Source organism: Ciconia boyciana, chromosome 9 (assembly GCF_034638445.1).
Source record: "Ciconia boyciana chromosome 9, ASM3463844v1, whole genome shotgun sequence".
Taxonomy (NCBI): domain Eukaryota; kingdom Metazoa; phylum Chordata; class Aves; order Ciconiiformes; family Ciconiidae; genus Ciconia; species Ciconia boyciana.
Genome location: NC_132942.1, coordinates 7,869,191 through 7,894,241, shown reverse-complemented (window position 1 = coordinate 7,894,241; position 25,051 = coordinate 7,869,191).

Genomic DNA, 25,051 nt, shown 5'->3' with positions numbered 1-25,051 from the left:
AAATTTCCCAAATCAAGGCTGTTTTCCCCACGATGCCCTGGGCAAAGGGAATGATCTCTTGAGTCCTCATCAACTCCAAAGAATATGACTGGCAGGTTGGGACAGACCCTTCAGCAAATTTAGTTGCCAGACTCTAGCAGTTCTGTTAATACATTTTTTTACCCCTGAGGGTCACATTTTCTTATGTTCCTGTTTTGTCTTGTTGGGGATTTTTTAGGAATAATGGCAGGGACATGACTCCTCTCTCTTACCTTCTCCCTGGTACGTGTCAAGTCCTTGCTTTTGAATTTGGAAGCAAATGAGGATATCATTCTCAGACTGAGTTTTACAGCAATTTAACAGATGCTTTTCTAGAAACACCAAATTCATTCAAAAAGTCTGCAATTCAAATTCTCAAAACTTCTCCAAGTTGTAAATAGCTGAAAGCAGATCTTATAATAGGAAGTTCTGAGCTGCTCTAAGCAGGGACACTAGCTCCAGCTGTAATGACTAAATTAAAATTCAGGTTACTCTGTAGACTTTAAAGCTTCCCTGAATCCTAAAGCTTGAGTAGTTCAGCTTTGGAGATGTTTACAAATATTGAAAGTTGTCTGAAGCCTTTGGCACTGGCTCCCATTTTTTACTAGTAACAGAAATGAGGCCAGTGTTTAAATTTTTCAGAGTTTGGTCCTCAACAGCAGCAGTCAAAGCCTATGATAGTTAATTCATTTCCAAATGTAATTCAGAGGCTTATTCACAGGCAGGACAAACACAGCAATTCAGTTCAGGGTGCATGTACTTGAGTTGTCTGGGGAAACAGCTGCTGAAAAAGATATTTGCCATTAAACCTAGGGTTCACCAGGAGTCATCCTGCAGCTAATAGAGAGCAGATTTCCAGTAACGCAGCCTATCTGCACTGCCATTACCTGCCTCTATTTATCATAGCTCTACAGGCTGAAAATTCCTGAGTGTGCAGAGCCATTACAGCCTTGTGGGGACAAATGGGACAAATGGATTCAGATAGGGGTTGGGAGCTTATCTGGCCATGGAAAATTAATTAGCAGTATGGTTTAGCTGCTATTGTTCCCTTTGGTCAGCAGAAGACCTTTTCTATAATGAGCTTCACAGCGCACAACTTCTCTGAACAACAGAAAGGAACTTTTTTCATCTGCAAGAAGGATCCTGCTTGCAGTTAGCTGGGGGAAGAGCTTGCTCTTAAACGGGATGGGCTAATTAGACACAATGAGATGTATATATGGCCCGAGGATCCAGCGTAGCCCTTAGAGCTGGAACCTGGAGCTGTGTCTGTGCTGTAAGGCCTAGTTGATGATCTTTGTACAGGGATATACTAAGGGGTCAGAGCTGTTCGTATTTCCACAGCATTCCTGCAATGTAACCCCGGGCTGACTGCTTCATCCTACTGTGTCCTTCACACCCCACTCTTCCCAGCTTTTCTACTTAACCATTCAGAACAACTTTGGTGTCCACATTACAGGAAATGGAGAACCCATGGCAAAAGGGAAAAGCTCAGTGCATCCACATCTCTGCTGACATACCCTGTCAAATTGCTTTATCAAAGAGATAAAATCTGTGCATAGTTCCTACATCACTCTAAGAACAGCCCTTCACAGCTCTGAGCACGAAAAGAAAGAAAAGAAATTGATCTGTGGCAGCTGTGGAAAACATTGGTCCTGTTTTACTTTATCTCCATTTAGCCATCCAGAGTATTGTTATCCATGTGGCTGAAGAGAGCTCACTCTATCAGAGGATCATCCTTACCTAGTAAACTCTAGGTCTGAACAGAAGTCTGAAATATCTCCAGGGAAATATGTCCCCTGATAACAGCAAACTATCTCCTAGAGCACTGAAGTCTGGAGTATAGAGACATTTTTCTGCACTCCTTTCAGAGTAAACTCACTCAAATTTGGGGTAAAGAAGTCTTTTGTAAAGGAGAAAATGAACGACATGTTATAGGAGAGCCATCACAGCATCTTCCACATTTTGTAATATTATTTAAAAGCTTACTAAAAGTAAGAAATAAAAAGTCAGAGCCAGGATTCTGTAGAATTCTGAATCTACGAAAGCAGAATAACACATTGCTCATTCAGCCAGTCAATATTGCTTAAACATTGTTCCCACACTTGTCACCAAAATACCCTTCTCTGCCTCTTGCTGGAGCCTAAGGGAGAGATATAAGATCTACAAACCTGACAGAAATACACATTTTCAAGAGATCTCAACAGAGTTTTTTACTCATGGCTATTCCTTTCTTTTTGCTAAATGCCTGATTTTAGCCCATTTGTCACATCTGAAATACTGCTGTTTGACTGACCTACCTTGGAATACACTTTTTTCCCAGCTTGTGCTGCACAAGTATCTTACTATGCTGCCAAGAAATATTATTGCTAATATGAGGAGGGGTTAACTGGGAAAGGAACACCAAACTGCAGTCACAATCCCCCCCAGTTTCTTCTGTTCTCGGCTAAAGGATGGCTCCTTTGCATGAGCTGGCGGCTGCAAAACGGCTGCACTATCCTGATACCACGTACTGCTGAAGGTGACTGGAAAAAGGCATTTCTGCCTGAGCAAGAGAAAGAAACCTTGCAGCTGGCATTTTATTTTGTTCCGGTTTGGGACAAAATAGTTCTGTGAAAAGAGCTAGTGGCACAGAAACTGGGAAAGGAGTTAGGTGTGAAACATCAGACAACTTTGAATGACTTCAGCACATTTCCAGTTAAAACTATGATAATGAAACAAGATAGGATGATAATTTTTGTAAATATATGCTCTCCTCATAAATCCAAATGTTTTAATTTGCTTTGACAGAACTTGGGTGTCCACTCTGGAAATTATGAACCTTAACTCAGGGTTTGGGGATAGACAATGGAAGAGGTGGTGGTGAGAATACCGTATCTTTTTCCACACACAGCAAATTAGTTGCCATTTAAGTATTGGTAATGCTCATTCTGTGACTACAAACACAACAAAAGTCTTGCTGTTCTGCAATATTTGGATTTAGAGGGAAAGGGGGACAGAAGGTAACAGCTCTTTACATGTTCCCTTCCATGATACCAATCTCAGCACTGCAGACCTATTTGTTGTGTGGCTATATCTCCATAGGCAGACACACGCTCTGTGTCTTTTAATCTGTTTTATAGTTACTGCTGTTCTGATTTAGCCTTACTCCTCCTCATCTCAGCAAGCTTAAACTGTCAAAGATGGCCAGCATGGTCTATCAGCGCAGAAGCAGATATGGTGGTAAACATTGGGGTTTCAGCGTGAAACTGGTGTTCACACACCAGCCTGCAGGTTGGCAGGAGCTGGAAGTGTTCCCATTACATGTGTAGCTTATAGGTCACATAACAGTCACAACTTCTACTTGGTGGTACAACTTCTCACTATATAAAAGCTGTATAAACACATGATATCTCACCAGCATCCCAAGGAGACAGATTAAATACGATGGCTTGAAAATGAAGTGCTTTACACTTTATCTTACTGGTTTTGCCCTCTTCTTCCTGTGGCCAGACACCAAAGAAATGCGTGAATGATAAAGGACCACAAAGAAAACCACACAGTGCCTTGGGTGACTTCCAAGCTTGATATTTCACAGTGAATTCCTGCCTTCATTTGAGCTGGAGCAATGTGGCTGCCATCCTTATCTTCCATCTACTGCATGGGGTACCAAGTTGCTTCTCTCCCTACTCCCACTCTCTATTTTTTTATTGTAGGAAACTTGAATTAAACAGGATGCAAAAATTAGTGTGATTGATATCTGCAGCCTGAAGGATTGTCCATCCCAGCTCTCCCCTCTACCACCACAAACAGAAGCCATGGGCTAGCTAGATGCACCAGGAGAAATCAGCAAGCCATTTGCTGCTTCCAAGTAGTCTATTGCAAAGAAAACCACTGGAGTAATATAACTGCTCCATTATCCTCCTGACTAGCCGCCTAATGTGCTCTGTGTGGGAAAAGCAGATTTCCTGAGAGCTAGTGAGAGATGGGGCATCAGTGATTTCCACCAGCTTCAGATGAGATTCACAGAAATAAATTATAGTCATTTCTAGGGAGAAAATGCAAGGCAAATGCATAGATAGCATCATCATTATGGTAAACCAAGCAGTCCACTGGGCATTGTTCCTTAGAAGTCTCATTCCTCTGTATTCAACATGATTATCATGCTGTTCTCTGCATTCCTCACTTCATTTTCTCTGGTTCCAGAAGTTGCTGCTGTTTGATGTGTTTTATCTCAGACACATCTTTGATGTATTTGAGAAGGAAACAGAACTACAGAAGTGGCCAGAGGAGGACTAGGATTGGGCAAACCCAGAGGAACTTGGATATATTTGATAACCACTCAAATTATTTATTTTGGGTTCAGAAAATGAGATCGAGTTTATAGACCTTTCCCCTGTAATTTAAACTAGGAGTTTTCTTCTTCCAAGGGCGATTCAATTTTTCCTTTTGTCATTGAAGAAATATGTTATCCTAGCTAAAAGGAGGCTTGTAGGCTGACACTAAAAGGTGCTTTCTCTGTAAAATATAGACCTTTCCTTTCCTTTCCTTTCCTTTCCTTTCCTTTCCTTTCCTTTCCTTTCCTTTCCTTTCCTTTCCTTTCCTTTCCTTTCCTTTCCTTTCCTTTCCTTTCCTTTCCTTTCCTTTCCTTTCCTTTCCTTTCCTTTCCTTTCCTTTCCTTTCCTTTCCTTTCCTTTCCTTTCCTTTCCTTTCCTTTCCTTTCCTTTCCTTTCCTTTCCTTTCCTTTCCTTTCCTTTCCTTTCCTTTCCTTTCCTTTCCTTTCCTTTCCTTTCCTTTCCTTTCCTTTCCTTTCCTTTCCTTTCCTTCCCTTTCCTTTCCTTTCCTTCCCTTTCCTTTCCTTTCCTTTCCTTTCCTTCCCTTCCCTTCCCTTCCCTTCCCTTCCCTTCCCTTCCCTTCCCTTCCCTTCCCTTCCCTTCCCTTCCCTTCCCTTCCCTTCCCTTCCCTTCCCTTCCCTTTCCTTTCCTTTCCTTTCCTTTCCTTTCCTTTCCTTTCCTTTCCTTTCCTTTCCTTTCCTTTCCTTTCCTTTCCTTTCCTTTCCTTTCCTTTCCTTTCCTTTCCTTTCCTTTCCTTTCCTTTCCTTTCCTTTCCTCTCCTCTCCTCTCCTCTCCTCTCCTCTCCTCTCCTCTCCTCTCCTCTCCTCTCCTCTCCTCTCCTCTCCTCTCCTCTCCTCTCCTTTCCTCTCCTTTCCTTTCCTCTGATACATTTTCCTAGAATTTTTCTAGTCTCTCTAGTTGATTTCTTCCTTTTTCCTTCCCCTTTCTATTCCTCCTCCCTTCACACACACCAAGCAGTGTGCAAACTCTTTAATGAGCATGAATAAACTTTCTGCTCAAGGGTGCTTCACTGAATTTGTGGTTAACTGAAAGGAATTTGTCCTTTCCTCTTAGTAGAATATAAAGGCCACATTTTCATCACTATCAGGTAAAATACAAGACAAGATCACTTTTACAAATGATACTTGGAGGGTAAAGATAGGGCACAGGTTTTTTTGCTTTGTTCTCAGTTAAAATATTTACTTTCTGGTAGCCTAAGCACAAATCCATTGAAGCAGTTTCAGAGAGTTTAGAGCTCCCCTTTGTTAATTTACCTACTTGAAGAGTTAGGGGAATACAATACAGCAAGAAAAAAATATAAGAAAAGAAAAAAGAAAAAAGAAATAAAAGTTCATTTTTTAAGAGAAAGAAAATGACCAACTGGTCAGACTAGAGAGAAATCCACTTCTGGGTCCTGAACTTAGAGATTTATGGGATCCCGCACACGTGAGAAGACTTCTGCACTGTCTGCCCTCCCAGCTCCATTTGGTATCATGCTGGCAGACAACCCAACCCTCCTCTCCTTCCCATGCTGCCAGGCAAGGAACTGCTAAATGACAACTTGTACACCAAAGAACGTAATTCCTATATGATCACTCCAGGCAACAGAGACATAGAGCATCAGATGTAGCCATAAATTCAGACCAGACTTACATAATTTTTTGGTACATACCCTCTGTTCATCCCAGTGCTACAGGTATGTACCTATCAGGTGGAGATGAGCAAGAAATCACCCATCCTCTAACAACTAAAAGTATCCAGGACAAAAACTGTGTGTACAAGGACACCTAAGCAAGTTAAGATGGATTACCTGAAGGTTTGAAGTGAAAGCATATTAGTTAAACTGCATTAAACTGCTGCGAAGATGCTCTTATTCAAGGCACCTTTTCTGCCTCCTGTAATCAGTCTAGATGATATATTAAGAAGCATTGCTACTAATTACTTTGAAAATTATGTGACCTGGAAATCAAATCCACTTCATGTTCTTAGCTGTGAAGATATTCCTCTGAATTTAATTAATTTATTTATTTTAAAGCTTTTGTTTATTCCTATTGCAGTGTTGCTGCTTCGAAGCTGAAGCTGTATCTCTGAAGTGTGATGCATCCAAATGATTTCATGGTGCTCCTTCACTTTGGTTATTGGAACAAGGCTAAGAAGAAGGGAGAAGAAAATAGAGGCGAGAGATGTGTTTAGCAGCAGACAGTCAAAGAAGTTACCTGTTCAAAGATAATTGGAAATACCTGAGTGTAACAAACAAAATGTCCCCAGAAACTATTGGACCAGATATACTTATTTGGAACCACCGTGGTTTTTTGGATGAAGTGGTTTTATTCCACTGCTTATCTAGATAAGAGTTGAGAACTCTGGCACAAGGCATGGTTGCAAGCAGTTGCTGTGTGAATTTCTGCTTGTTCTTCCACCAGCAGAAGCCCTAGTCACTCCACTCCAGGGCTTGAACATGAGCCTTGTGAATGAACTGTAACACTTCTGGGATGTGTGGGAACTCTTCAGCTTTGCCAGACCATGCAGCCTTGCACTGGAGACAACAGAAAACTCAACCCTAGGCTGCAAAGATATTCTCCCCTGTATTTCTGTATTACCCAGAATGGAGATCAAGAACATGTGGAGACAGACATCAAAATCAGACCTGTGTTTTACAGAGCTTCAGCCAAAATCAGGCAGTAGCTGCTGAGTGCCTGGAGACTTTTTTCCATTACCTAGATACAGCGCGTGTTTTGCTGAAGAAGTCCACAGTGTTGCAGTAAATGGCCATGTATAGTCTGTCACTGTAGACATTCTGGCTTGACACAGAAGATACCCACTGATGGCTCCTACCACATGTAGCAAGACATTCTGTGAATTATGAGTGGAAGAAAAGAGCTAATGGGTATGGATGGAGTTTTAATAACATTTGAGACAGTTATATGACAGCATCATCTTCTAGAACATCTCAAGGAAACTTGCACATTAAGGATGAGAATGGCCCTTAGAGATTCTTGTTATCCTCCTGTTTGTCCTCAGCAGTTTAAGAAGGTGCCAAATCTATATCTTTCATAATGTTTTTAAAAACAAACTGGGTGAATAATGGAAAACTTGAGCAACTATTTGCTTGAATATTTAAATGAGTTCAGTCCAGCTATATCCATCCTCTCATCTGTTAGCTCTCTGCAAACACTCTAACAATTGAGTTTTACTGGCAGGAATGTTTGTAGAGAGCTAATTTCAAAGTGGCGTGTATATTTGCAAATACCCAGTTTTAGGTTTGCTTGTGCATGTATCTGTCATGGAAATATTTGCATATTCATCCAAATAAAGAGATGGGAAAATACTATGTCATTTGTCTGTCCAGCCAAAACTAATGAACCCGAGGCTCAATGTTAGTAAAGGATTTTAATATCATATAGAAGTCTGTGATGAATAAGGATGCATATGGTTCATTTTAAGCATGCTGAGTGTACTGTTGAACTGGAGTTTGCAGGGAAGTCACTCAGTGGTTGGAGGCTGTCTGTTCCCTCCAGTCAAATGCCTGGAGCACTGGGGACATTTGGATCTGTTGTCAGTTGTTCTGCTAGCAGCAGGGCTGAACACTGGACAAATTGTTGATTGTGAATTATTCCCCTAACACTTCTTATAAATGAATAATTTTAACAGATGGAAAAAGGGGAAGGGAGGGGGAGAAATGACTAATAAATTGAATGAAGTAGATTGTCAATATTTATTTGCATGAGAGATTGAACATGGAAATTTGCCAAAATCTCTGATGATGCTAACGCTGTGGCACTGCAAAGCAGAACTATCCATAAAACTCCACATTTAATGATCATGAAGCATCCATTGTTCTGATTAATTGTGATGAGAGAGAGAGGTATGAAAGTCAATGGCCAAACTCCCTTTCCACTCAGGAGGCTCTTAATGTCAAACTTAGGCTGTGGGACCAAAACGGATAAAACTGTGTAGTTTGATTTTCCCTTTGCTTAATTTTGTGAAATGATCAAGGAACTCAAATGAAAGCAGGAGAGAAATACAAGGAAAAGGGATATTCCTTAATATATTGCAGGACAAAAAAATGTGAGGGAACTTAATAAGATTTTAATAGGCTGAAAAGGATTACACAAATTCATGAAAAATGAATATAGAAGTATCTGTTAAACACAATAGTCTGGGTGCCAGAATTGGAAATTTTGTGGTCTTCTAATTGCCAGAAGTAGGGAGAAGTGCAAAGTGAAGGGTTTCTTTTTCCCTTTTTCTTACTTTCTTTTTGTCAGCATTTCCTAGTGGTCTTGTGGGAGATCAATGACACAGCTGGAGGAACCTCCTCTCTGGTCCCCTGTTTGTAAATACAGGATTTAAATACTGCCATTACACTAAAAGAATAGCAGTATTCAATTGAATGACTTGTTTAGTCAACAAATCAATAATTAAGGTAATCTTTTTACCCAGACAGTCGATGTTGAAGACACTTAAATATTTCTTTTTTTGGCAGAACACACTTCTGTTAGAAAATTCTGTTTTAATTAAATTGTACATTTGCATGCAATTGTGTTAATTTTTATTAGATTTTCCTGAGGAAAAATATGGAAGTTAAGCATACTGACAGTGTCAAAATATTCCATTTTGATTTTATATGAACATTTTGATTTTTGGGGGTTTGAAATGACATTTCATTTTGCAAATATATTGCATATTATAAATCAGGAGATAATTATAACACTAAAATTAAATAAAAATCCAAGTGAAAGTTTGATTTTTATTGCAATAGAACATTTTGATAGCCCCACAGCAATATTTTTTCCCAATTTCAAGGAAATTTCTAAAGTTTTCTTTTCCCTCGGATTCACCCAGCATGTGGTCCATGTGGCCCCTTGCTCATTATGCACAGCGTCATGTTATCCTTCCTAGCTAGAGGCTTCAATCATTTCCTGGGGTTTTGATAGCATATATGATTTATACTCATTTCCTTCCTTTTCATAAACCTTCAGCACATTTTTCCTCTACAAAACAATTATGAGGGAGCAGCCTTATTCATACCAAAGGTCTGTTGAGAGGGTGCAATGCTCTTCAGAGATACCCAACTTATTTCATCCACATGACACAGGTCAGGTACCAAATGAGCCAGGTTAGCATGGCAGTCTGCTGTGAGCACAAAACATCCATGACAAAGAGCAACAGCACCAGCTTCTGCCCCAGACTTTGAGCTTTGAAAGGCTGGAGATGTTTTAGCGATTCCCAGAAGGATACCAAAATTTGATTCCGGACCTGCTGAGGTGTAACTATGAGTATCCTTATTCAGAGGAAGAGATTCTAGAGTCAATGGGGCTCCATGAAACTTCTCTTCCCATCCTTCCTCCTGCTGCCTTTGAGACTTTTCCACTGATATATTACCAGAGAGGAGCAGCCCATGGGTCTCTGCAGACCGTGCTGGTTTCACAGCAATCAGTCTCTGCAACATGCTGTGTCTGAAACTCAACTTCGTTGGACCGGATGCATCTCCTTTATTGCATGGATTTCTGCTTGAAGTGAAGAGTTTATTCTAATCAGGGAGCACTTGGCGTAGGCCATGGGGTTGCTAAATCCATAGCCCGGTTCTGCTCTACAGGGTGGGAGTCACTGCTCTGAATGCATTACTGCACAAGACGAGAGTCACAGCTTGAGTATTTGTTCCTGCATCTATTCTTAAATAAATCTTCATGTTGTGGCAGAGCAGAGCATGCCGGCCAGTTAAATTCATTATTTTATCATTTGAAAAAAGCACAAGATTAAAAGGGAATGAAGTAAAAATAACCTTATTTTAAAATTCAAATTAATTTTGCAAATAATTTGTGGTCTTCATTTACTCAGTACTGGTTTGATGTACAGAAATGGTGGGTATTTATACTTATATCTCAGTTAGAAATTGGAAAAGAACCAGCAATAGCATTTTCGTTGTAACCTACCCAGAATTTTAAAGCTCTTAAACATTAACACAATGTCCATTCTGGATAGCCATGGTAACATCTAAATCTGAATGCTGATCCTCAGCAGTGTACCTGGGAATATCCTAACTGCAGGAGGCAGGGATGAATTAAGGATGAACACAATGGACCCTTTCCAGTTCTCTCTGTCTGCTTTATTTACCCTTAAATGACCTGATGTTTGTCTCCAAAGCCAAAATTTCGGACTAGCCAATGATCATGGCAAAAAACCTCTGGAGTTCAAACTGTGTGGGAGCATATGTATGTGTGCATGTGAATAGATGACAGAACGTACAGAATTCACCAGATTCAGCAATCTCTAGTATTAACCATGTCTAATTGGAAACATTTCATTCATCTTTGATCTTAATAGCTTTTTGAAAGTGGCAGCCCAAATGCCTACTGTCAGAACACAGGCTTTAGAGTCCGGGATTGAGTAGGATAAATCTACGTCTCAGCTGCCTTTGATTTTTAATATCTCTGACTTAATAGCAGCACCCCCATCCACCCACTTCCTTGTTCCTCTCTAGCCCCAGTGTCCCTCTTGAATCTCAGCAGCTTAAGAAGAATGGAAGTTGCAAAGAAGAGGGGATGGAGAATGTATATTTTTAATTTTAAAAAGTGTTCATAAGCATTTAAAATCTTCATTAAAAAAAAAAAATTAAGTCCCAGAGCTATAATTCTAAGATCAGCGTAGTCAGGGAAATGCAAAATCCCAAACATTAAAATATTCTCTTCCCATTTTCTTCCTTCTAATAATAGTCAAATGTGCTCAAGTCTCTAGGGAATTCCATCTGTAAAAAGAATTACAAAGCCTCCCCACGGAAACTTATTATTTTTAAAATTTGGATTCAACTGCTCATCTGTTTTCTTAGACACTATTACAAGTAACTCAGCTGGATTCATCACTGTGTTGGAACTGATGGGATGTGCCTGATTGCAGCATCTTCCATGTGGGATTGGAAGTTTAGGTTCAGCTTACCCACCCATAGAGAGTTTCTTTTTTCTTGCTGCAAGATACGCCAAGAATGATTTGAAAAACAAACACAAAACAGCAACAACAATCATCAAATCCCTCTGAAATCAGACACTTTGATCTGAGTGCCTAGACTGTTAAGAAGATGATCTTCCAGAACAAAAGACACAAAAGAAATCTTTATGAAATGAAATGCTTGTTTTCAAAAAATGACAAAGGGAGGGAAGGTTGATCTCCCAGCTACTAGCAAGGACACCTTTACTTCTAGGGTAATACTAATTGCCCTAGGGGCTTCTGTAACTCTTTACACCACAAAATGTATGCTCAGAAAGCTTGGTTAAGTAGCTAACCCATATCTCAGTAAATGTGGGTTCTAACCCAAGTTTATTACAGAGATCCCATGACTTAGGCAGGTTCTGACTTTTCATCGTTTCAGTGCCATCGACGTTGGCAGTCTCTTGCTCCCTTGGAGCAAAACATCCACCTATTTCTAAGAAGCTCATATTCTGCATATTGAAATGGTATACTTCAATGGGGTTTAATCTCTCCTCAGATGTCTAGATGTCACCCTAACATGTCTTCTTTAAGCTGTTTGTTTATCATGTTATCTTGTCAACAGTTGTTACCATTTTTGATGGGCAGTGTGACAGTAATTATTCCAAATTATTGTGCTGGTGTTAAAAATGGAAAACCTGGGTTTGTGAATGTCCTGGGAGAAGACAATATCAGAATTTGTAGCTGCTGGTAAAGAAATGTCTTCTGAGAAATGGGAAAATAGAATCTGAGCCTTTCTTCAGGGTAAGGAGACTGATTATTTTACTGAGTTTAATATTATTTTATCCAAGCAGTGGAGTGATGAATGAGGAATACATTGTTCCAATCTCTGCCCTCTCATTTCAAACTCCTTACTTAGTACTTTTGACAGGAATAAAGACCGGCGCTCTGGAAGGATGTTAGTTGTAGCACCTCCTAATATTCAGTCTTTACTACCTAAAATGGACACCTGGGAGACTGGAGCACAGGAGTAGGAATGCATTTCATGAAATACACATAGGTGCCTTAAACCAGGCTGAAAAGGGAAGTTGCTGACAGCAATAGAAAATATAATAGAATTCAGTTTAATATACTACCTTTCAAATTCCAGGTATCCCAAAGAGCTTTACAAAGTAATAAGTTAGAAGAAGGTAGCAGTGGCATAGCAACTCCATAAATAAATACTGTGGCTATTTTTCAGTTTAGCAATAACTCATGCTATTTAGACATTAAGGGCTAGATTTAGCCTAGTTTTCCACCAGCCAACATCCAGGCCTGGGGTCTCTCAGGGAGAATTTCAAGCCACAAAAGGCAGATGCACTGAATAAAGAAATCAATTTTTTCCGAAACGAATATGATCCAAAGAGTTACTGGAGTTAGTGAAAGAATGAGTAGTCTCATGGTTTTGTATTTGAACCTATTCATGGTTTTGAGAAACAAATGAGATCTCTGAGGACAGTTGGAACTGAAAGATTATGAGTGCCTTACGAGCAGACGGCACCCGTGGAAGCAGTTACCTCACTGGTCCTTAAAGGACCCCTTATTCCAAGAGGTAATGGAGACACTTTGTTAGCTTTCATCTCCATGAATAATAATTCTAAATTTAGTCTTGACTGTGTGAAGGCTTGTGGAGTTAATAAATTGCTTGTCAAATCTCTTGTGAAAATGAAAGATAGAGAGGAGGGAGCGAGGACTGAATTTGGTATGTGCCTTCTGCATGGGCCATGCTAGAGTCCTGATGAAGAGCCCATGCCTCTATTTCATGGCACACAAACATGGGTCTCACTTTCCTGTACAGGAACAAAGAAAATCAAATGATGCTGTGCTAGTTCTGGGCAGGAAGGGATACATATGATATTGTCTTCATTAGGCCCAAGCCATTCATGGCTCACCTGTCTGTGATCATATGCAAAGCCTTTGGTCTGTCTGAGTGTATCAATCTATCCAGGATAACACCACAAAGCAGAGAGGACTCCCCTGAAAGCCAGATGCTGTATCAGTCCTGCCTTTCTCCTTTGAGCTGTGCTTAATGATACATCAAGTTTGTGTCATCATCCACACCATGTCAATTTACTTCCCGCAGAGCATAAATTCTCTTCCCTGGAGAGGGATGGCTGTAGGCTTTGCTTTGAGAATAAGGGCCATCTGCAGGTTGTTCTCCCTCCCCCTTTCTTATGAGATCAGGCATTTGTACATGCTTCCTGCTCTCCCCACAGGCTGAGGGAATTGCCCCCTCGGCTTCTCCAAGGATGATCCACTAACTTGGTGGCATATGGTCAAGCACAACTCTGCCAAGTGTGCAGAAAAGCAAGACTCCATGAGATTATCTCCATGAACAGAAGGAAGCTGCACATAAGACACGATTAGAACAGAGGTTTCTGTATCCCTTTAGGGACTAAAATCTAAATAAAGGATAAAGGAACTGCAGAGCTTCTTGTGCACCAAGAAGATGTGTGTAAAGAAAAGGTTGGGCCCATAGGTTTGTGGGTGCACCTGTGTGTCTCACAGAGCCCTGTTTCCAGCTCCTCAGACATGTCCACAATGCAGCCCTGCATGGAGCAGAGGCCAAGGTGATCTCTGTGGGCTCCCTGCAGGGCTGGGGGAGGATTTGGCCAGGGCCTGCTGAGCGTATTGGTGGGGCTCCTGGAAGGTCTCACCAGCAGAAGTAGCGGTGATGGTGGTTGTGATCCTGAGCTGGAGAGCTAGAGCCAATGGCAGCTGTCCTGGAACGGCGGAAAGAGGAGGAGAAGAGTAGAGCGAATGAGGAGGTGAAGGTGATTGCCACTGTTTTTTGGTTACATCTAGGGGCTAAAACTAAAATTCATCTTAATCATTAGAGCCTCAGAATACCAGCCTTTCTGTTCAACCCTGCTGCAGCATTGCAGTTTGCCTTCCAGTGATTCATTTAGGTTTGGGGGTTTGAGAAGCATTTAGAAATCCTGGGATTTCCTGAGGCAGCAGGAGACTCCCAGGGCCCCATCATTCATCTCCTCCCCCTAATTAGCTCCTCTGTCAGCTTAGCTTCCTCTGTTTTTCAAATCCCCTCCACAATCCCAAGATCACCAGCAAGCTAGGGGAAGCACAGAAGGTGTGTTTGTCCCCTTAATTTATGTAAAACCAAATTGTTGCTTCTCTGCAACATGATAAGGGAGCTAACACACAAGAGGTCAGAAATGAATTGAGGGCACCCCTGCCTTTTCCAGTCTGCTGCACTAAAGAGCTGGAATCCATTACCCAGCACACCTACAATATCTCACATTCCCACACAGATTAATTTTAGGTTGGTCGGCTCATTGCTTTTACACCTTGTGTGCAGGTGTAAAACTTGATCTACAGTGTTTAAATTTAAACAGCCTGTACTGCCAGTTTCTGCAATGGTGCTGGTAGGCACAAAGGATTGTCAACAAATAGTCACATTACTTTTATTTCCAATCCAAACACAGCATCCTTTCTGATTCCCTCCTCTTAACCAACTCAAACAAAACCCCTTAAATGTTATCTTTTTCAAATGGCAGGCTGCCAATGTTATGTGGGGATTCGATTTTTATTTCAGTCTCCAAAAGGGAATTCCTGAGATGCTGGAGAGGAGGATGAATAAAAAACCCACAGGTGTAGGATGGGGTATATTGAGTTGGCTGGAGGATGATTCTATCTCATGGCAAATCTGGAGGTTTTGTTTAGCTCTAGAATAAATATCGAAGACCTGTTGAATGTAAAAGCCAAACTGAATGGAGCCAATGTGGGTATATTTTAACTGGAGGATATGTGCTGCCTGCCCCATCTGGAAAAAGGATGTGTCAACCCAGACAGCTCTAAACCAGCAACTACAACTTCTGTAATCACAGACCTGAGCCTGAACCACACAGCTCTTTGAATACAAACTACTTTGAATCCAAGCTCTTCCCTTTAGGGGAAGGGGTTAACTGCAAGCCAATGGTAGCACCAGGGAAGCGCGGCCAGCTGGCTCATAGCTGCAGCGGGCACTAATGTGTGCCAGGCTTAAAAGCAGATTGTGGCTGTAGCTGTGTCCTGGAAGCTGGACATATCTAGAAGTACTTTATTTTTTACTAGATTACACGTGAAGACTGCACTATTTGGGGGCTTTTATCCATTTTGATTTTTTTTCCTGACTAAGTTGAAATCAGCTTAAAGCCCCAAAGAATTATGTATGACAGCGTAGGAAAAACAGTTCCTTGTCTCTTGTGCTCTGCCCTGCATTTATTCTCCCAGACTTCAGCACAGAGTGTTACAAAGCAATGCAGAACATGCAAGTCTCAGTCCCATAATGATGGGGCAGGGTATCAATGAAGCAAAAATAAATAGTTTCTTCTTCTTCTTGGTTCATTCAGCTGCAAGGCAGATTGTGACTTCTGTCCTGCGGGTGTTTCATGGCAGAGTCATCCATAAGCTGCCTGAAATGCAAATCCCAGCTACACCTCTGTCTATGTCTTCTTGTGGGACCTGGAAGTCCTGCTGAATCATGTGGGAAGGTCTCCTGGCTCTAAGTGTTGCAAGATAAGGAGCATGCAGGTCTATTCACACTGCTGTCACAGCAGCTTTCTGCAGCAATATCTAAGTTAGTTTTCAACTAACTGGTCTGGGATTTAGTAGGAGAGAGCAATTACAGCAGGATGGAGTTTAGCAGAGTAAATGATCCCTGTCTACTGCTGTGACCTGATGTTACCCCTACCCAAGGTATTAAAAATGCAGCAACCCCTAGGACTCCTCCAGGCCTTTGCAGACACCTGCAGTACATCTGTTGCTTAAATTTAGGAACGCCTACAATAAAAAGAACTCTGGTTTCCAAACAGAAGCAGCACAGACAAATGCAGCATTCATACAGCTTGCTGTGCACAAAGGAGGGCAATGGACTTTATTTCCTGAGCAAGTTTTCCATCATCTTTCCTTTCCTGCCCCTGCTGCCATGCCTGCTAATGCCTGTGATCATTAACCATGAAAAAGGCACCCATTTGTCTCCTTCTCCACAGCGCCCAAAGTATATTTGGACTCTGGCCAACAGGAGTAGCAATTCAACGGACACGCAGCACTGCCTTGACAAGCCCAAATGAAGCTCTTTTCCCCTTCATAAAGAGCTTCAGCCCTGCAATCCTAAATCAGCAATCCAGTAAATGTGGATAAAATAAAGAGCTTCTTTAATAGGAAGATGCAGCTTTCTTTTTTTTTTATTATTCTATTTCTTCAGCTGTGTGTGTGATGCTAAATGGCTTTAAACAGCCATTTAGCCACCCACAGAGAGAAACTAGGTTTACAAATTTTCTTGTTGCATAGTTTTGCTACGTGTGCTCCCCAGAGTATTGGCATTTTGTTTGTTTTCCTGCTTAGAGAAATGGATGGATCCAATTTGCAACCCCAACAAAACTGAATAGAAGTTAATTCCCCCCTTGCCCTCCTGTTTTTACAGTCTCGTTTGGTGGAGATAAAAAAAAATTAAAAAATCAATGATAGCCAGAAGCTACAACAGACAGAAGACAAACGCCAGAGGAGCCCTTTTACTGCAAGAGTAAACCTGGAAAGGAGGCTACATTTCTTATGAGTAAAGGAAAATAAATGAGAATTACAAGAGCGTTGAAAGGTCTAAGCAACATGACCCTAAGGAAAGACTGGATGAGCTGGGATTTTTAACCTGAAGAAGAGAAGATAGAGAAGCACATCATAACAGCAGTTGTCCTTTAAAGAGTCAGGGAGCAGTCCCCTCACAATACCCACACTAGACACAACTGGAAGTGATGGGCTTACACTGTAGCAAGGCAGATTTAAGACAGAGACTAGGAGAAAAGGGACTGCAGTGGTGAAGATAGCGATGACAAAAACCTGGGGACCACCTGGAAGGCAGAGGCACCCTGGAGAAGGCAAGGAGACGGCACTGCGGCCACCCTGGACACAAGTTCACACATTTGCCAGGTGTAGGAATGATCCCGTGTTGGGCTGGGGGAAGCTCCTAACATCGTCCTTCTGCTTTGATAGGAATCTCTTACTGAATGATTTATTTTTTGTCTCCTTGAGGGAAGAAAGCACCTGGGAGCCTTCCTGCGCTCAGTAGATGCAGCTTAACTCTCCTTCACAGATGTCTTCCCATGCAACCCTTTCTTTCTCTGCCTGTGCCCTGACACTTTCTGTCTCTGCCATTCATCATCCAGAGTTAAAAATTCAAGGGTTGGTTTTGATTATCTTATTACCATGGTGACCAGGATGAGTTTCATGCCCATCTGCGCATGGCAAGATGCTGCAAACCTTTACTTCAGTGTAAACCAGGAGAATTGTTTTCTGTGTTTTTCACATAACTCATAACTTAGTGCCACCTTTATGCAGGAGCTGGAGCTGCTGCACAATTCAGTTATCTATTAAGCACCAGGTTCTCAGGGAGCACCGGAAAGCCAGGATCTGCATGGATGTCTTTTGTTTACCAGATGGAGAGCAAGATTTCAGTTTGAACCAATGTTCCCTAAAAGCCCAAACAGTGCCAAACCCAGAGGATGAAAATATCTTTGTATTTAGGGTCCTGCAAAGGAGAACAGGTTGTCATATAAGGAAGCATGTAAACCCAAATAGGGCTAAGGCTAAGAGTTTTGTTAAAGTACAGCAGAAATGAAAAAAGAGTACTGAAAAAAGGGATGACAGAGATATTAAAGAAACAACAGACAGGATTGGCCTAAGATCTAGGTGATGTGTAGGACTTGGGAAACAACCTCCAAGCAGAGCTTAGAGCAAACGCTTTAAGACCTAGTTGTCTCCATTTCATTATTGTTAATGGAATCTCCCATGTCCAAATGAAAGACTAATTTAAGTCTTACTTAAATATGCCTTGAGTCATTTCTGTGCATTTAAGTCTTAATTAATCTTCCTCAACTCTTTTTGTCACTTCCTTTGAAAGGAAGATGAGTTTAATTAAAGGAACTGTCAACTTTATTTTAGTCTTAAGAATTTTTTTGGGTAACTTTGAAAGGTTTGGTCATTATTGCAGTCTAAGATCTAGTAGATTAAATGTTCCTGTACCTTAAGGACATGGCAGTCCACCACTTGGAATACTTACATTGTGCTTAACTACAACATTTGGACTGACTTCAAGGCTTTGTTATGATAAGAAATACTAAGATTTTAATTAAAGCTGCATTCAGGAAAGATCTTTCATTTAACACGCTATTTTTTTTAGTCTTCCAGACCAAGCCATGGAGTATGGACACTTACTTCAGCTGGATTTGGCTTGGATAACATGACCCCCTTCTCCAAAGAACGAGGATAACTCTGGTTGAGCTCATGTGGACAGGAACACACATAAGAGCATCCTCCTTTTCTGGTGTAACACCACTGAGTTTTATGCTGCTTATGCCATAAGCAAATTCATCCAACCAGCTGGCTGTGGGAATGATTCAGCAGGTGAAGGTAGCCTGCAGGTGTGCAATAATCCACCTCCAAACAGGGGTGTGGAGCCTGACAAGGAAGTGCAGCACTGCGCTGCATCTGCACTACAGTTTTGATGCTGTGTGAGGTGCTGAGGTCTGGGTCTTCAACCCCCCTCGCTCTTCACATCAGAAAACTGCTGGATTTCTGTATAGGTTTGAAGTTGTGGTTTCATCAGTGCACTCTGGAAAGTTGTTGGCTCTGCTGCAGTGTCTGCAGTCTCATCATGCCAGGCAGACCTGAACAGGCAAAAGTGCAGTATCGTAGAGGAGGGGATATATTTTTTCATGGCTAAGTAGCTGCCTGTCTGAACAAGATGCTTCAAGAGATGCAGCTGAAAAAAGAAAACTCCTTTTTACAGTAGCAGCTTCTTTCTCCCAGCTGCAAGGGAGAATTTCAGCAAGAGAGAGGAACCAGGCAGTCTCAGGGATAAAGTCATGGAGATCTGTGCAAAATGCACAAATGAAGTGTTTGATGTTACTGACGGTCTGATCAGGAATTTGCTTCCACCAACTGCCTTCAAAGCCTGGGAAGTGCACGTACCCCCAGTCCTAGGTCCCTCAGGTCCTGCTCCCCGAGGAAATGGGGGATAAATCCCCAGCTCTACAGGGCTACCCCTTCATTTCTTTTGGGCTCATTCCTGCCTCCATCAGCTGGAAACATTTGTCATTTCCAGCTTTAGCCAAGCAAATTCCAATCCACTCTTGTTTACTTTTGATTGCTTTGTCCTTAATGTAGCATACAAGGATTTTATGTGCTTCAGTTTCATCAATGTAATTCTTTTGTTGCTATGGCAATCAGCTTCAATTTTCTTTTGTTCTGGCAATTGTATTTTTATAGTCTCCTGCTCTTGAAGAGATAAGCTGCCTTGTACATCACACAGACACTAAGTATTGCCTCTACATAGACACAGCCAACCTTTGCTTTAAGACTTTGTTGCTGTTATTTGCAACAGTAGTTTACTATTGCTGATGTCATTTTTATTCCTTTCTGTGAGCTCCATTTCAAATAAGCTGTTTGCTCAAATTTACTCATCTGTGCTACTGCTGAGGAAATGCAGCAGTGTAAGAGGTGCACTCCTGCTGGCACTTGGAAGCTGTGGAGAGCACACATTCAAGCCCTGGACTTGACAACAGAGATGAGCGCAGTGGTTTCAGCAGAGCAAGGATCACCCCAAATTCTCTGCAGCCTGTCATTTAATATGCTGACAATAATGGAAGAAAGAATTGAGTGTTCAAGAAAATAATTATTCAAATTTACCAATTCATCTGAAAGTTGAATTTTCCAGAATATCATAGGAAAAGATTTATGGGCACTCCATCACCTTGGGTCACAGAAAGAAACATTGCATCAGAGGTTCAAAGCTATACCTTGCGATGGATAGCAGGGTGTGATGACAGGAGGGCTGCTGGGAAACCTTGCCATGGGAGGAAGCCAACCCCCAGGCCAGGCAAGTCCAGCTCCACTGGATGGTCCTGGTCCCCTCCAAGATGTTAGATAACCCGCTCTCATTAACTCTAGATGTCCGAGAAGGAATCCATCTTGAAATATTATCTGAATTTTCTGAAGTTTCCACATTTCTAACACAGATCTTATTCAGTAGTAGTCAAAGAAAAGGAAAAGACATAGAAAGAGTAACAAGGTCTCCAACGAGGAAATACCAGTAACCAAAAAAGGCCCAGGTTTTCACACTGTTGTGAAATACTCTCAGGTCTTCTCTGTATAGACATATGTGTACCGAGACCCCACTTCCTATCCTAGGGAGAAAGTGGGAGAATCCAAGCACAGAGAGATTAAATGGCATGCCAAGGTCACACAGGGAAAATGTTGCAGGGATAGAAACTAAATTGAGATCTCCCAAGTCACAACTGTCCCAAGTCAAATATACAAATGGCTAATCAGCACATTTTTGCAGCCTGCTGATGCATTTGAAAATCTGTGCCTATTTTTTTCTCCCCTTAGAAAGCTTGTGCCATTCATTGTTAAGCTCTGGAAATGCTCCATACTAAAGTTATCAAGTCTGTCATCTCTTCAGCATGGTAAAACCAGCCTCCTCACTATCCTCTCCACCAGGCAGAGGGTGGAATAGGAGACGGAATTAACAAGGAATCATTCTGCCAATATGCCGAACTACATATTATATTTGTTAAGCCATATGGCTTTCTGATCGTCCCTAATGAACATTAGGTAGCACTTAAAATTGGATAGCATATTAAGGATCAGAATCTGAGAAATCACACTCACTTATCTCCGCAGCTTCCCTGTGGCACACTAAGGCTCTTCCCCGCTGACAGCCATGACTCCTACATGCACACAAACCACTGAAAATTTCATGGCATGACAAAGTGGACATAGGAATCAACGTTGGCTGGATTTGTCCCATTCCCAACAATTTAGAGTGACAGGGTTTTATTATTTGATAAGCCGTGGTCATGTTATGCCAGAAGATGGCCGTTTATTGGAGTGAGATCCATTATAAATGACACGGAAGCATTTTTTTTCCCCCTACAAAAAATCTTGCAACCCAAATGCAGGGAATAAATCATGCAGTCCCTGGGGAGGCGATTTGCCTCAAACAATCAGGCTCCCTAGGATCACCAGTCAGAGGCGGTTAGCATATGAGTAGCACTGCTGCGTGTGCCTGCTCCAGAAGAATATTCTCTGTTGCTCTGGGAGAGAAGGGGCTGCACCAGATGGCAATTAATTAGAAATGGAGCGCTGAGAAGCTGATTGAAGATCTGATGAGTGGATAATATTTTATTGATTTGACTGATTTAATTTTTTTAAAAAATACATTTTTGTGCTTTGCAAAGTAGCTGCATTCTTCAACACCCAGGGACAGCAGAGGTGTAGTCCACTTTCTCAGACAAGACCTGAAATAACTGACATTAGTTAATAGCCAAGAGAACTGGACACTTTCAGATTGTAAGTTTCAGACCCCGCTCTAAGACAGGGACCTGAAGCCAATACTGTTAGATCCCAAGTGGATTTATGCAGCTACTGATGTGTTCCAAAACCAGGAACATGCTTTCTATGCTGAGTATACAAACATGTCCAGGGTCCCATTGCTGAAGGTCCCATACGTTAGGAGTATTTAGAGAAACCTCTGTTTGAGAGTCCTCACCCTGGAGAGCTCTGGGTTAGATAGCTGTAGCATTTAAAGAAATATTTTCTACGTGCATAACATGGTGGCAATTTAGATGCCAAGGGAGTTTAAGTATTTCTGGATACTGGATGGCTCCTGAATGCATCTCAAATGGAAATGGAGAATCATAGCTCCCTGGCCATGAACTCACATGATGTGGGAATACAACCTGCAATGACTGGAGTTATTGGGAAAGGCTGCTTTCGTTCCTTTTCAGGAAATCCACATCCATTGCTAACCATCGCTAATGTTCTTCACTTGGAATTGAGCAAATGAGTGACCACCATTTCAGTGATGTCCGTTCATTTTAGTGATTTAATCACAAGCGGCTGAGCTTCTATCTGTTCAAGTGAGACAATAACAGAAGTCTGAGATATAAACTCCCTTCCTACTCCTCCCCCCCCAAATTACTCCTGTAAGTGGCTCAGTGCTTCAGAAAAGGAAACATTTCTCTTCATTGGTATTTATTTTCAGCTTCATACGAATTCATGAAAAAAAAATGGGAAGACTCACTAGCCTGTACATTGCGCCTGCCTGTGTTGGGATGAAGTATTAACTCATTGCCCTGAAAATGCAGGTAAATCTCATTGCTCACTGGATAACATTTGTGCCTTAGTTCAACCTAGCACCAGCTTCTGAACCGGGTAGGAACTTTAATGACTATTTTTGAATCTTGTTTGAAAGATTGCTTTGTTTCTCTTTTCTTCATTGTTCCCTTCCCAAATAGGAATTGTCAGTTTTGGAACACTTTTTTCCCTGACAGAGAAACAAAGTTACTGACGAAGAAAAAATCTTCATGAAAGTTTTAGTGGAAAAATAATTTTTAAAACCTCTTGATATCTCCCATCCAAGACTTTTCACCCACACCTCTCCATCGTATTGAAAAAGAGAAGGCCAAATTTGAAGTTTCACTCGCTACTGTGCAATTATATTACCCAGACTTTGGTTCCAAGTGCAAACACCATCATTTCTCTTTTACGATTTACTGCCAGGCTCTTTGCTTGTTTTTTTTTCTTAAGGTGGTTTAGGAGACTTTTGTAGTGATAATTACTCAATGTCATGTTAAGCTTTTATCCAATCACATTTGTAATATTTTAAGCTTGGTTCATCTTCCCAGTTATTGCACTACATTGATCTGTGGAAGCCAAGTACATTGCTTAAGTATTTTTGTCTCTCAATTCCCTGTAGAAAAGCCTCATATTTTAAAACCATTTCCTATGGCCTTGGGGAAGTAATGGATTTATAATAGTATGAGTACAAATGCACACAATCATTTAATAAGTGTATAACTATAAGCACAACTCCTGCAGACTGTGGGTGTTGAAGGTACATCCTGACATGTAGCTACCTGCAATAGGTAGAAGGTGAGAGCAGCAACCACAGACAGCTCATACAGCAGACACCGGCCTTTTCTCTGACCATTAATTGTTGTCAGATGGGTACTGATCTTTTCTGCAGCTCTTTGGTATGTGAAACTGTTCCCATCCCCATTTTTAAAGCAAAACAAACATTATCCACAGAACTCTACAGTAGCCATATGCACAATCCCAAGAGCCCCTGATCTGGGCTGCTGAACTGAGACTGTGACGCCGGGTCCCTTTCTCCTTCCATGTTCTCTCTGCGGATGCAAATGACTCGGCTGAAGCTCTCCGCTCTGTTGCTGTCTCTCCCTGCTGCCTTCACTGCATCCCTCCCAAGCACCTCTTTGTATCTAATGGAGGCATCTAAATCAGGAAGCATAAGGGCACTACAGGGCACTTCAGGTTCATGCTCTGGTGATACCCCAGTCACCTCATTGACTATAAAAGGCAGCCTAGGGCAAATAGACTCCTTCCTTAGGTGTCTCAGTAACTGCTTAAAGTGAAGCAGCGTAGACCTAGTGATTTGGGAGCAATGACACAATGCAGTTAACCATAGTTCACCCAAAATCTATGTCACTGTTCAGCATCTTACTGAGTTCCAGTCTAAAAGAGGATCACTATCGTGCATGTGCACCAGAAACCACATGTCAATAGTCACTAAGGGAGTCCTCTGGAAGCTGCAGGCAGATCTAGACCATTCAAGCAAGACGAGCTCCCTGTCCTGCAGTGGCTAAGATACAGATTTGAAAAAGCTTCAGGCGTAAAGTCCAGAAGAAATCTCCCAAAGTGGATGGGTGGACAACTGTCAAAAAGTCCCATGGAAAAATTTATAAACTCAAATTTTGACTAAAAAGAGATATTTTTTTCTTTGCAATGTTTTCTAGCTCTGCCTGTTTTTCTCAACCCATTTTTTAACTTTTTCCAAGTAGAATAGGCAAATCTCCAAACTGAATGTTTCTTCATTCAAATTTCGTTGGAGCAAAGGAATCGTGAGACTCTTTCTTGACAAGAAATCCAGCTCCTTCAGTAGTATTAATTCTTCTGCACGTCTTGGTTTGAGATCCGACTGAAATATGTTAAGTGTAATAGCACTAAACTTCAAGGATTAGCTCTCAGTTGGCAGTGAAGCATTATGTTCCTTGGTTAATTCATTCGTAACATCAGTATGTCTGAAACAAGAACAGAGAGAAGCATAATTACTTATGGCAATATTTGGTTGAAGTGAGACTCATTTGTGCTATACAGATTTTTTCTCTTTCTTTTGCAGTAGAACTTACATTGTGGTAGAAAGAAGAAAGAAGGAAGAAAGTGAAAGAGAGAAGAAAGGCTTTTTTGATATATGCTGATTGAAATATTTTCCAGAGAAAAGTAGTAAAAAATGCTTTTAAGTAGTTCTTGAAAGAGCAGCAGCTGTATCAGATATCCTACCTCTTAGAAATGACCAAGTTTTTTGTTGTTGTAGTTGGTTTTTTTCCTGTTTCCTACTGAATTGGAATTTTCCTGTAATTGCTTTAGCCATCCAGTCTTCAACTCTGCCAAGGTTTATATTAAAAATTAGGAGAGGAAGTGCTGCTCTGCTTCCTCAGGATTTGATGGAAATTTTGTTTTTAAACCAAATACACTCAGCAAAAAGCTTTAGATTGTTTTCTAGTTTCATCATTAAAAGCTTTGTGATTCTTCCACTGTAAACTGATTTTTACCCGGATGTAGCACTTTCTCCTCAGACGATGCACTGGCATTAGAGCACTCTATCGAAGCAGTGAAACAATGTGTTCCTGTGTGGGTGATGATAGCAGGATAGTTTTTAAATGAAAGAAACTGAAGGGCAAGGGATCAGC